This window comes from Theropithecus gelada, chromosome 1, assembly GCF_003255815.1.
Source record: "Theropithecus gelada isolate Dixy chromosome 1, Tgel_1.0, whole genome shotgun sequence".
Classification (NCBI taxonomy): Eukaryota; Metazoa; Chordata; class Mammalia; order Primates; family Cercopithecidae; genus Theropithecus; species Theropithecus gelada.
Window position 1 is genome coordinate 98,670,037 of NC_037668.1, and position 10,349 is coordinate 98,680,385.

Sequence of the window (10,349 nt, forward strand, 5' to 3'; positions counted from 1 at the left end):
TCACAGACATGATCATAGTGCACAATAGCCGTGAACTCCCGGGCTCAAGTGATTTTCTTGCTTTAGCCTCTGAAGCAGCTACAGGTGCATGCCACTGTGCCTGGCCTAACATAGTATTATCAGATATTTTCAGATTTTCCAATTTGGTGCATATAAAATACTATCTCATTGTGAGTTTGTTTTGTACTTTTCAGATTACTAATGATGTTGGACATGTTTTTTGTGTGTTTGTTTGACTAATTCCTATTTTCTCTGCTTTTCCTTTTGTCTCCTCCCTCTTCCATTTACTTGTTAGTTTGACATTATTGGATTATCAGAGTACATAACAATAGATTACATTCCATTATTGTTATTGTTGCCTCATCTGTTGCAGTAACTGGGAATCAGATGTATCTTTAAAAACTGATAAATCAAGCAATAGAAATTAAGTAGATTTAATAATACAAATAGCAACATTAAGAATTATAGTATTAATGACTATCGATCACACTTAACATAGTGAGTTTTTTGAGAAAGTGTTTAAAATATCCAAGGAGATGATGACTTCCATTTTATAGAAATTTTCCAGAGTATGAGACCAGATGGGATCACTTTTACATAATTTTAGAAAGTTAGCAAAATCTAACCAAAAAATAGTACTAATCAATTATTCTCTAATTATAAGCAGAGACATAAAGCTACAAAATGAGATATTAGCAAATAGATTCTTTAAAAACAACTACATGAAAAACAGGTAGAATTTATTCCTCATGTACAGAAAATTAACACTAAAAATTCTACTTATGTAATGCATTTAACAATAGGACAAAGGAAAAAAGCCACAAAATCAATTCAATAGCATCTGAAGCCTGAGAGGAAAATGAAAGGCAAGAGGCTGTGGCTGCAGCTGTGTCTGCTGACCATAGGGCAAAAATGGTTGCATTGAGAGCGAGCTGCATTTTCACCAGGCAGAGCAAACTAGGAGCAAAGCTGTGTGTGTGTTTCTTGGAAATCAAAAGAGGATTCCAAGAAAAGAAGCTTTTGAGAGGACTGGCTGGAGAGTCAAAGAAGATCCATTAGCTTCTGGACCACTGAAAACCTGAGGGCTGATAGTCGGCGGGTAAGTGGCTGGCAGCAGGAGACATTTTCTGTATCTAGGATGGTACAGAAAAGACTCCCACTGGACAGATCTACAGGGAACAATTGAAGAGTCCCATGGTAGAACAGGTCAGCTCTGGACATCAGTCAAATCCAGGGGAGCCTCTTATACTGGATTGCAATTGTGTTGGGCAAGTACAACTGTGTTCTTTTTCTCTAATGCCTTCTTTCTTCTGGTCAGTCTCTGGAAGGGGTGAAAGAGTGAGAAACAGCAGCCAGCAAATGTGGAAAGAGATGTGGAAGAGAGACCAGAGAAACTGAAAACAATTGCATTGCCCCCACTTTCCCAATGTAGGTTATCCAGGTTAAATGTAGGCCCCATCTGACTAGGTGAAGATTTTTTCCTTTGTTGTGAGTTTGAAAAGAACTAAACATCATACTGAAGTGGAATTTTTGAAATTGGATAGACCCGGGTTCAAATCTTGACTCAGTTATGTAACATCTTGTGAATTTTGACAAGTTCCTTAACTCCACTGAATCTGTTTTTATACCTATAAAATGGATGTAGGATTGTTATGAACATTAATTGAAAAATTATATAGAAAATAAGTGTCCAGCATAGTTCCTGGCACATGCTAGTGCTTGAAAACGATCAATCCACTTCATCAATCTGTGTTATGCCCTGCATGGTAATGTATTTGCCCTGATACTCTTCAAAATGTAGAAGCACCCACAGAAAAAAAGTCTCAGTTCGAGCCCAGTATTATTAATATTCTACTGAGTACTAAGTATGGTCGTTAATAGTCTAATATGAGGAAGTCCAAACAGTCTCTGGAAATAGTCTTTCTGCAAGCTTTTTGAAGCTTCAGGGGTTGCTACAAAGACTGGAAAATCAATCTTGAACTCAGTCTTTTAATTTCTTTTCATGATTACTATTCTCAAATAGAGAATGCGATTAAAATTAATGCTGTCTTAGTTCACTTGCCTCAAAATAAACATTGATCAAATTCTATGTGAAGGGTCTGTAACATCTCTTCTATAATCATTTTAAAGTATATTAACAGAGATCTGTGTATTGTAGAACAAAGGGGACTGTTTCTGGAAGACAGGAGTTCTGAGTTCTGGCTCTAGCTCTGCCATGTTCTGTGTGACCTATGAAAAGTCACGTCTTCTGTTTGGGTCTCCTTCTCCCCTGTAAAATGAGTACATGAATACTTCACAGGAGTATTTAAGGATCACGCAGGTCATGCATGTTAATGGCAAAAATTACAATAAACTTGTAATGAAATATTATAGTTGCTACCTACATTCCTGAAAAAATCTGATTAATACAATCCTCACAGAAATCAAGATCATTGGCACCTCACACAAATATGTTATAATGCTTATTGTTATTATGGTATGAAGCGAATGTTACATGGACTACTCAGAGGGCTAACTAGTTTATGTTATAATAAAGGTTATTTCTTTTAATTTTAGATGACAGCCAAAAAGAGAGAGAGATGAAAGTAGTGTTCACATACTGCTGAACATTAAACATATTTATTAAATATTTATACCTCCAAGTGACCTAAAATGATCAGAAACTGAGATATGATACATATAATTTTGCACTCTTTTCCAAACAGTGTACTTTTGCTAGAGTAAAATGTCAGTCCAGGCTTATAGTTTGTCAAATGTACCATTTAGATTTACTTGATTTTTCTCCTCAGCGACTTCTCTGATGTCTCAACAAACTGTCAACCAGGAAATGGTTTACTGCTACAAACATTAACTTAGCTCCTGTCAAAACCTGTTAGTCATGACATGAGCTCTTATACTTTTATGGAACTTCTAGATTTCAGTTTAGACGGAAATAAAAAATATTCTATTGCTATAGCATAGATCTGCCTTTAATAGTCTAAGTGTTGAATTATGGCTATCAAAAAGAGTACACACTGCGCATAGGGATAATTAACACTTAAATAGAAGCATAACTATGCCAGGGATTGTTTTTATCAGCCATTACAGGGTCATGCATTTTACATTACAAAATTTCGCCCTTCTACCAGCCTTGATTGGGCTAAACAAAATGCCCAGCCTTGATTGGGCTAAAAAATCTGCTACCCCGATAGAAGAAGTGGCGCAACTGCACGCTCATACTTGCCATCAATAATTACTAGATGAGAAAGAAAGGAGAAATTACCTTTTTGACAGGATTTGAGACGTCAAAAAGGTCCTATTTTGCTGGCTCAGAGAGCTACTACTTCAGGGGTAGTAGCCTTCAGAGGTAATATTTCTCAGGATTACCTAAAACAAAAAGAATAAGAGGCTGCAAAGGAAATCCTTATGAAAAGAAGCTCAAATTTCTTTTAACAAATATTTATTTACCCATTTTCCTCCTCTAAATATCCAGGCTGTGTTTCATTCAACATTCAACAAATATTTGTTGATCAACTAATAGTTTTTTAAATAAATTCTTTAAGACATTAATGACAGAGGTGATAAGGCACAGCCCCTATTTTTAAAGAGCACACTATGTTTGGGAAAGAAAAATGTGTAACCAAGCTATCAGGAAATAATAGGGTATGATGGAAAAGGCCTACTCAATGCTATGGGAGAAGAGAAACATGAAAAATATATATTGCTAAAGGGTTTCAGTAAATATTTCACAGAGGAACCAACATTTAGTATGAGTCTTGAAGGTTAAATAAAAAGAGATGATATTACAGGAAAAAAGAAATTGATTGTGCAAAAGCATGGAATATTAAAAAGCATGACACCTCCAGGAAATAAGTAATTAAGTATGTTTGTCTGGTTGATAATTTTATTAGAAGAGATTATCAACTGCCAACTCTCAAAATACCAGCAAAATCACGTTTGATCAAGCAAAGACAAGTTTATTTCTCACTGTAGTAAGGGAAGTCAGGGACTACCTCGGCAGAGTCTTAGTGGTGTTTTGCAAGGGAAGAGTCAAAACTGGCATTTGTAAGGATTTGGAGTCTATTTAAGGCATGTCTTTCGGTGAAGTGGTCTGATTGGTACTGAAAGATGTTGTAATATAATAGTGTATAATTAATGGACACAGTAAAGGGAATACACTGAAGAGTCTTTAAGAGTAAACAATCATTTGTTGAACCCAGCTTAATAATCTATTGTTTTGAGAAGAGGCTATTTACTTAAAGAGAATGAATTGATTTTTCAGATAAATAAATTCAGGAGATTCTGAAATAAACAGTTATTTGCAACTTCATCTTCCTGGGCAATGATTTCCTGGAATAATTAAGTCAGGTTAGTGCACAGGTTGAAAAGTTAAATTGTGTTAATATAGATAGTAAACTGTCTGGGTGCATATGCTTTCAGTTTTCAAGAGTAGAAACAGACGAGGTTTGAAACAGAATTTGAAGCTGAATCGGGCCATTTTGAAGAATTTGAAATGGGAAAAGAAAGGGGAAGGGATCAAGCTTTGCCCTATGCTAAAGTGCCTTTAAAAAGGTTAATTTTTATAGCAACCCTTTAAGACAGATAGTATTATAGCCATATTTCAGATTATACTGAAACTTAGGAAATTTATATTTTAAAAAACAATCCTTGCCCAGTGTCTCTTAAGGAATAGCGGAGCCAGATTTCAAACCCAGTCCTAGATGACCCCAAATCCTCTTGCTCTTTCTCTTACATAGTGCATTTTCAGTAGACCATAATGTAAAGTAGACTACTTCCAGTGGACTCTAAAGTAGAGGTCCAAAATGAAAAGTTTTATTTTAGAGATTGACTATTTAAGGTGTGGACCCATGGACCACCTGCTTGTTTATTAGAAATGCAGAACTTGAAGCTTCACCCCAGAACTACTGAAACAAAAATTGCTAACGAGATCTCAGGTAATTGTTGTGCGCATTAAAGTTTGAGAAGCAGTTTTAGAAAACTTTGTAGAATTCGTGAGTTGCCATCTCCATGAGATGAGCTCTTGTTGCACAATGGAATTTTCTGCACTAGTTTCTAGCCTTGTCTTTTTTCCCTTGTCTTCCTCATCTATGACAGGAAAACAAAAGCAATAGAGACTTCGTTAGCATAATACGCTATGGAAACTCTGCTATGGAAGTATAATTGATTTAGCAAGAGTTGCTTTTCTTATAGATGTTCCTCCCTTAAGACTTTGAAAACTTGAATCTACTCCTAGGTGGACAGTAAAACCTACCATCTAAGATGGAGCTCCTATCCAGGACAGAACTGAGACTGACTGCAGATTAGGTGGTGAAGCAGGGAAGAGCAGAAGGGAATAAAAGACCAAAGGGAAGATGGGAGGAGGAAGAGATGGGGGAAAAGACTGGAGACCAGACTTCAAAGAGACTACTAACTATCCACCAAGATATATTAGTAGGGACTTTTTGGGAAAACAAATGTTTTATATCATTTGAATTTATGTATGCTGGAAATCATAAGATCATATTTCCTTTTTGTAAATTATTCATAACTGCTTAGTAACTAAGTCTTTCATCACTTTCTTCATTTATTCACTCATCAACACATTTCTTCAATGCCTACGTCACTGTTCTAGGCAGTAGAGATACATTCCCTAATGAGACAGATAAAATGCATGGCTTCTTGATTCTTATATTCTTGTGGGAAGAAGAGAGAGAGAATTAAGATGGAGAAAACATGATTTCAGATGTCTGAATTAGAGAACTTCTCCAGGTATAGTTATCAATAGATATTAAGACAAAAAGGACAAGTGGCATCTGAAATCAGTATTTTGGTGAGGAAAGTGGACAAAACCAGGGAGGCTGCACATCTAACAGAATGATGCATCACCAAGCCTTATTTCCAGTCAGTATTCAGCACTTGGATGGGCATTGAGGCTCAGATGGGAGGTGAAAAGGGAGTGTCCCTTGTACCCTGTGGGCATTTTGTTATATTTCTCAATTTCTTATCTACAGCGTTCTCTTTTTAGGTTCTACATACAAGGCACTCTTACTCTTAATTTTCCTGTCTTCAGATCTTGTTACTCAATCTCCCTTGTAAATTTTTTTCTGGGTGTTAAAAGTAACATAAAATATTCGCCCAATTATTACCTAAGAAAGCTTCCCAGCAACATGCCTTGCAGCCCCTGGGGCATTTCCTGTGTGACACATCTCTATTTTAGAAGCTTCTGTAGGACAACCTGCAGAGTGGCCTCGTTGTTTATCTGCGGCTGGGTGATGTGGACCAGTGACGTGGTAGAGGCTCTAACCCACTTCCCTTAAGGCAAAGGTTTTTCACCGTGTTCACTCCAGGTGTGTGAATAATGGTAACTGCGGTCTGTCTAGTGTGTAACAGTTTACAAGGGCTCTAGGTGTGTGAATAATGATAACTGCTGTTTGTATAGTGTATGACAGTTTACAAGAGCTTTCACCACACCGTCTGATATTGCTATTTATATATTACAGCTAAAAAAATGGGCATACAAAGACAGTAAGCATCCTTCCCCAAAATCTCTGTGCCCAGGAAGTAAGTGCCATATCTTCTGATTTCCAACCCATCTGTTCTTCTCACTCTTCCAACGTTGATACTCCATCATAGTGAGTCCCTCTTCCTCCCCTGCTGGCTTTTTCCTCTCTTTGTTATAGTTTGGAATTTTTTAAGGTTAAAGGAAAAGAAAAGAAAAATCAAAGAAAAGATTAAAAGCCATTCTTAATTAACTTCTTACATTATCTTACCTTTCATTTTCAGTGCCTTGTTTATAGGCATGAAATGCTTAGCATTCCTCTATCACCATTAAAAAAAAATAAAAGTAGCATTATTAGAGCCTCCCTTCACAAATTGTAGACAACATTGCTTGTCCTGTTGGCACTAAATAGGACTAGTTTGTGGCTGTAGATCTCAAAATAAATTAGGTCTTTTTTTAACTTGTCATTATTGTTATATACCAGTGTTATTTATTAAGGTCATAATTAGGAGATAATGTTTGGCTTTGAGAGGGAATCTACCCACACATATCTCTCTGAACACGAAAGCTTCAGTAAAACTTACTTTAAATTTTATGCATTCTTCCACTTAATTTTCCTGCCTTCAGGTCCCTTTGCTCAACCCCTTTTGTAGATTTATTTATTTTTCTTCTGGATGCTAACAACAACAAGAAAGCATGCCATCAATATCGGCTCGATTATCACCTAACAAAGCCTCCCAGAAACATGACTTGCTCCCCTGGGGTGTTTTCTGTGTGACACAGCTCTCTATTTAAGAAGTTTTAGCCCCAGAGCTGTGGCTCACTCCTTGAATTCAGCATTTTGGGAGGCTGAGGAGGGTGGATCACCTGAGGTTAAGTGTTCGAGACTGGCCTGGCCAACGTGGTGAAACCTCATCTCTACTAAAAATACAAAAATTAGCCAAGCGTGGTGGCACATACCTGTAATCCCAGCTACTTTGTGTCTGAGGCAAAAGAATCACTTGAACCTGGAAAGCAGAGGTTGCAGTGAGCCAAAATTGCACCGCTGCATCCCAGCCCAGCCAACAGAGTGAGACTGTCTCAAAAAACAAAACAAAACAAACAAACATAAAGTAAAGAAGTTTCAAGGTTTAGTGGAACTTGATTTGCAGAGTGGCCTGGTTCTTCATCTGTGATGGGTGCTCCCCTGAAAAAAAGGTCATTCAAGAAGAAATTTCTTCCTCCTCAGGAAACTTTTCTTGGATAGCTAAAGTACTGATTGTTTGCCAATTGCTGAAACTTGAGACAAGTTTCCACGAAATAAATCTAATAAAGTAGTCTGCAAAAACAAATCGTGAGAAGGATGAATAAAGTATAATTAGTAATCTTTTAGAGATTTTAAAGAAAACCTTTATGAGATTGTCATTATCATTCTTCTTTTTAGTACCAATATGTTATTAATGAGAGCAAATATTTGACTTTTTCTGCAGTTGCTTCAACTTAATTTGAAAACACATTTAGTTTGGACATTGAAAGTAAATTTAGTAACGCCTTAATATTGAATTTTTACACCGATGCTCAAGGGTATTCAGTGTATAAATCATCTTTATCTGCCTCCTTAAAGTATTTAGAAAAAATTGAGGCAATAATATTGATACCTAAATGATAAGCACGTGGATCTGCTTATGTATGTATTTTTTCCTCAACCATCTCATCAAGATGGAGTGCAAAGGCATGTAGCATGTTCTAGACAAGTTCTAGGCAAATTCTAGAAAAGAAGGTCTACATTCAATAAAGGTTCCAGTAAATATCCTTAAAGCTATTTGAATGGAATATCCTTAAAGCTATTTGAATGGAATGTTTACATTGAATAGATTACCTTCAAAATTTGTATCCTGTTTCTGTAACCATAATAAATAGTACAACAGAGTGAGATTACCCACGAATGAAGGAAAAAACTCTGTCTTATTTGTCCTTGTGTGTATAAACCTAGGGTAGTGCCTGGCTTATATGAGGTATTTAGTATATATAAGACTGAATGGATATATACTGATATATTGAGCTTTATTATTTCCAACATACCCAGGAACTACTAAATATGGAAAGAGGAGTTTTCCCTACATGTGTACACACACATCCCTGACACTCCCTTAATTTTCTAGTCCTACATTTGCTTTCTGTGGCCAAACAAGAGCTTCACCAGCTACTGTGCAGCCAGAATCCAATGAAGATGAAGTCGAGATGGAGGTATTGCCAATATTTGAAAAGCAGATGCCCTTTGCTCTTGCTTCCACACCTTTCTCACACCCTATGAAATCACCCCAGGGTTAAACTCACATGTTCTCTTCTATCTTTCCTTTCTGATCATTTTTTGCAATTTTTAAAAGCTGTGGCAAAATGCACAAAACATACAATTTATATCAATTTTTAATATTTTTCTCATTACCTTTGATGTTCTGCCATGCTACTTTGATAATACTGGGTGATTTTTTTTTTTTCAAAATTCTGCTCCACATGTAGGGAGATTTTTCAATTTGATGGCTGAAATATTTCTTCTAGAAATTGTTAACATTTGCTTAAATAACAGCAATTTATTGTCTTAGAGTTCTAGGGGCTAGAAATCAGAGATCAAGGTGTCAGCAGGGTCCATTCCTTCTAAGGTCTATGAGGGAGAATCCATCCGATGACTCTCTCCTAGCTTCTAGTGATTTGCTGGCCATCTTTGGCATTCCTTGGCTTCTCTTGTATTACCTTGAAATCTGCCCTCATCTTCACATGGTACTCTCCTTGTATGTGTGTCTATACCCAAACTATCCCCTTATTTCTTTGCCAGAGCAAACAGGAAAGAGAAATAAATAAAAGGCATCCAAATAGAAAAAGAAATTGTCGAACTATCTCTCTTCACTAACAATATTACTCTGTTACTACACCAAGAGCCTCCTGGAACTGATAAATGACTTCAGTAAAGTTTCAGGAAACAAGATCAATGTACAAAAATCAGCATTTTTGTATGCCAATAACATTCAAGCTGAGAGTCAAATCAAGAATGCAATTCCATTTACAATAGCCCTCCCCCAAATAATATACTAAGGAATACATTCAACCAAGGAGGAGAAAGACCTCTACAAGGAGAACTACAAAACACTGCTAAAAGAAATCAAGATGACACAAACAAACAAAAAACATTCCATGCTCGTGGATAAGAATAGTTAATATTATTAAAATGTCCATATTTACCAAAGCAAGCTACAGATTCAACACTATTCCTATTAAACTACCAATGTTACTGTTCACAGAATTAAAAAAAAAATCCAACTATTTTAAAATTCATATAGAACTGAAAAAGAGACTGGATAACCAAAGCAATCCTAAGCAAAAACAAAAAAACACACAAGAACAACAAAAACAAGGCTGTAAGTATCACATTACATTCCTCGACTTCGAACTATATTATAAGGCTAAGTAGCCCAAACAGCATGGTACTGGTATAAAAACAGACAAATAAACCAATGGAACAGAATAGAGAGCCCGGAAGTAAGGCTCCACACCTACAGCCATCTGATCTTTGACAAAGTTTTGCAATGGGGAAAGGACTCCCTATTCAGTAATTGGTGCTGAGATTTCTGGCTGGACATATGCAAAAGAATGAAACTGGACCCCCTCACCATATACAAAAATTAACTCAATACAGATTAAACATTTAAATATAAGACCTCAAACTATAAGAATCCTACAAGAAGCTAGGCATGGTGGCTCACATCTGTAATCCCGGGAGGCCAAGGTGGGTGGATCACCTGAGGTCAGGAGTTCGGGACCCACCTGGCCAACATGGTGAAACCCCATCTCTACTAGAAATACAAAAATTAGCTGGGCATGGTGGTACATGCCTGTA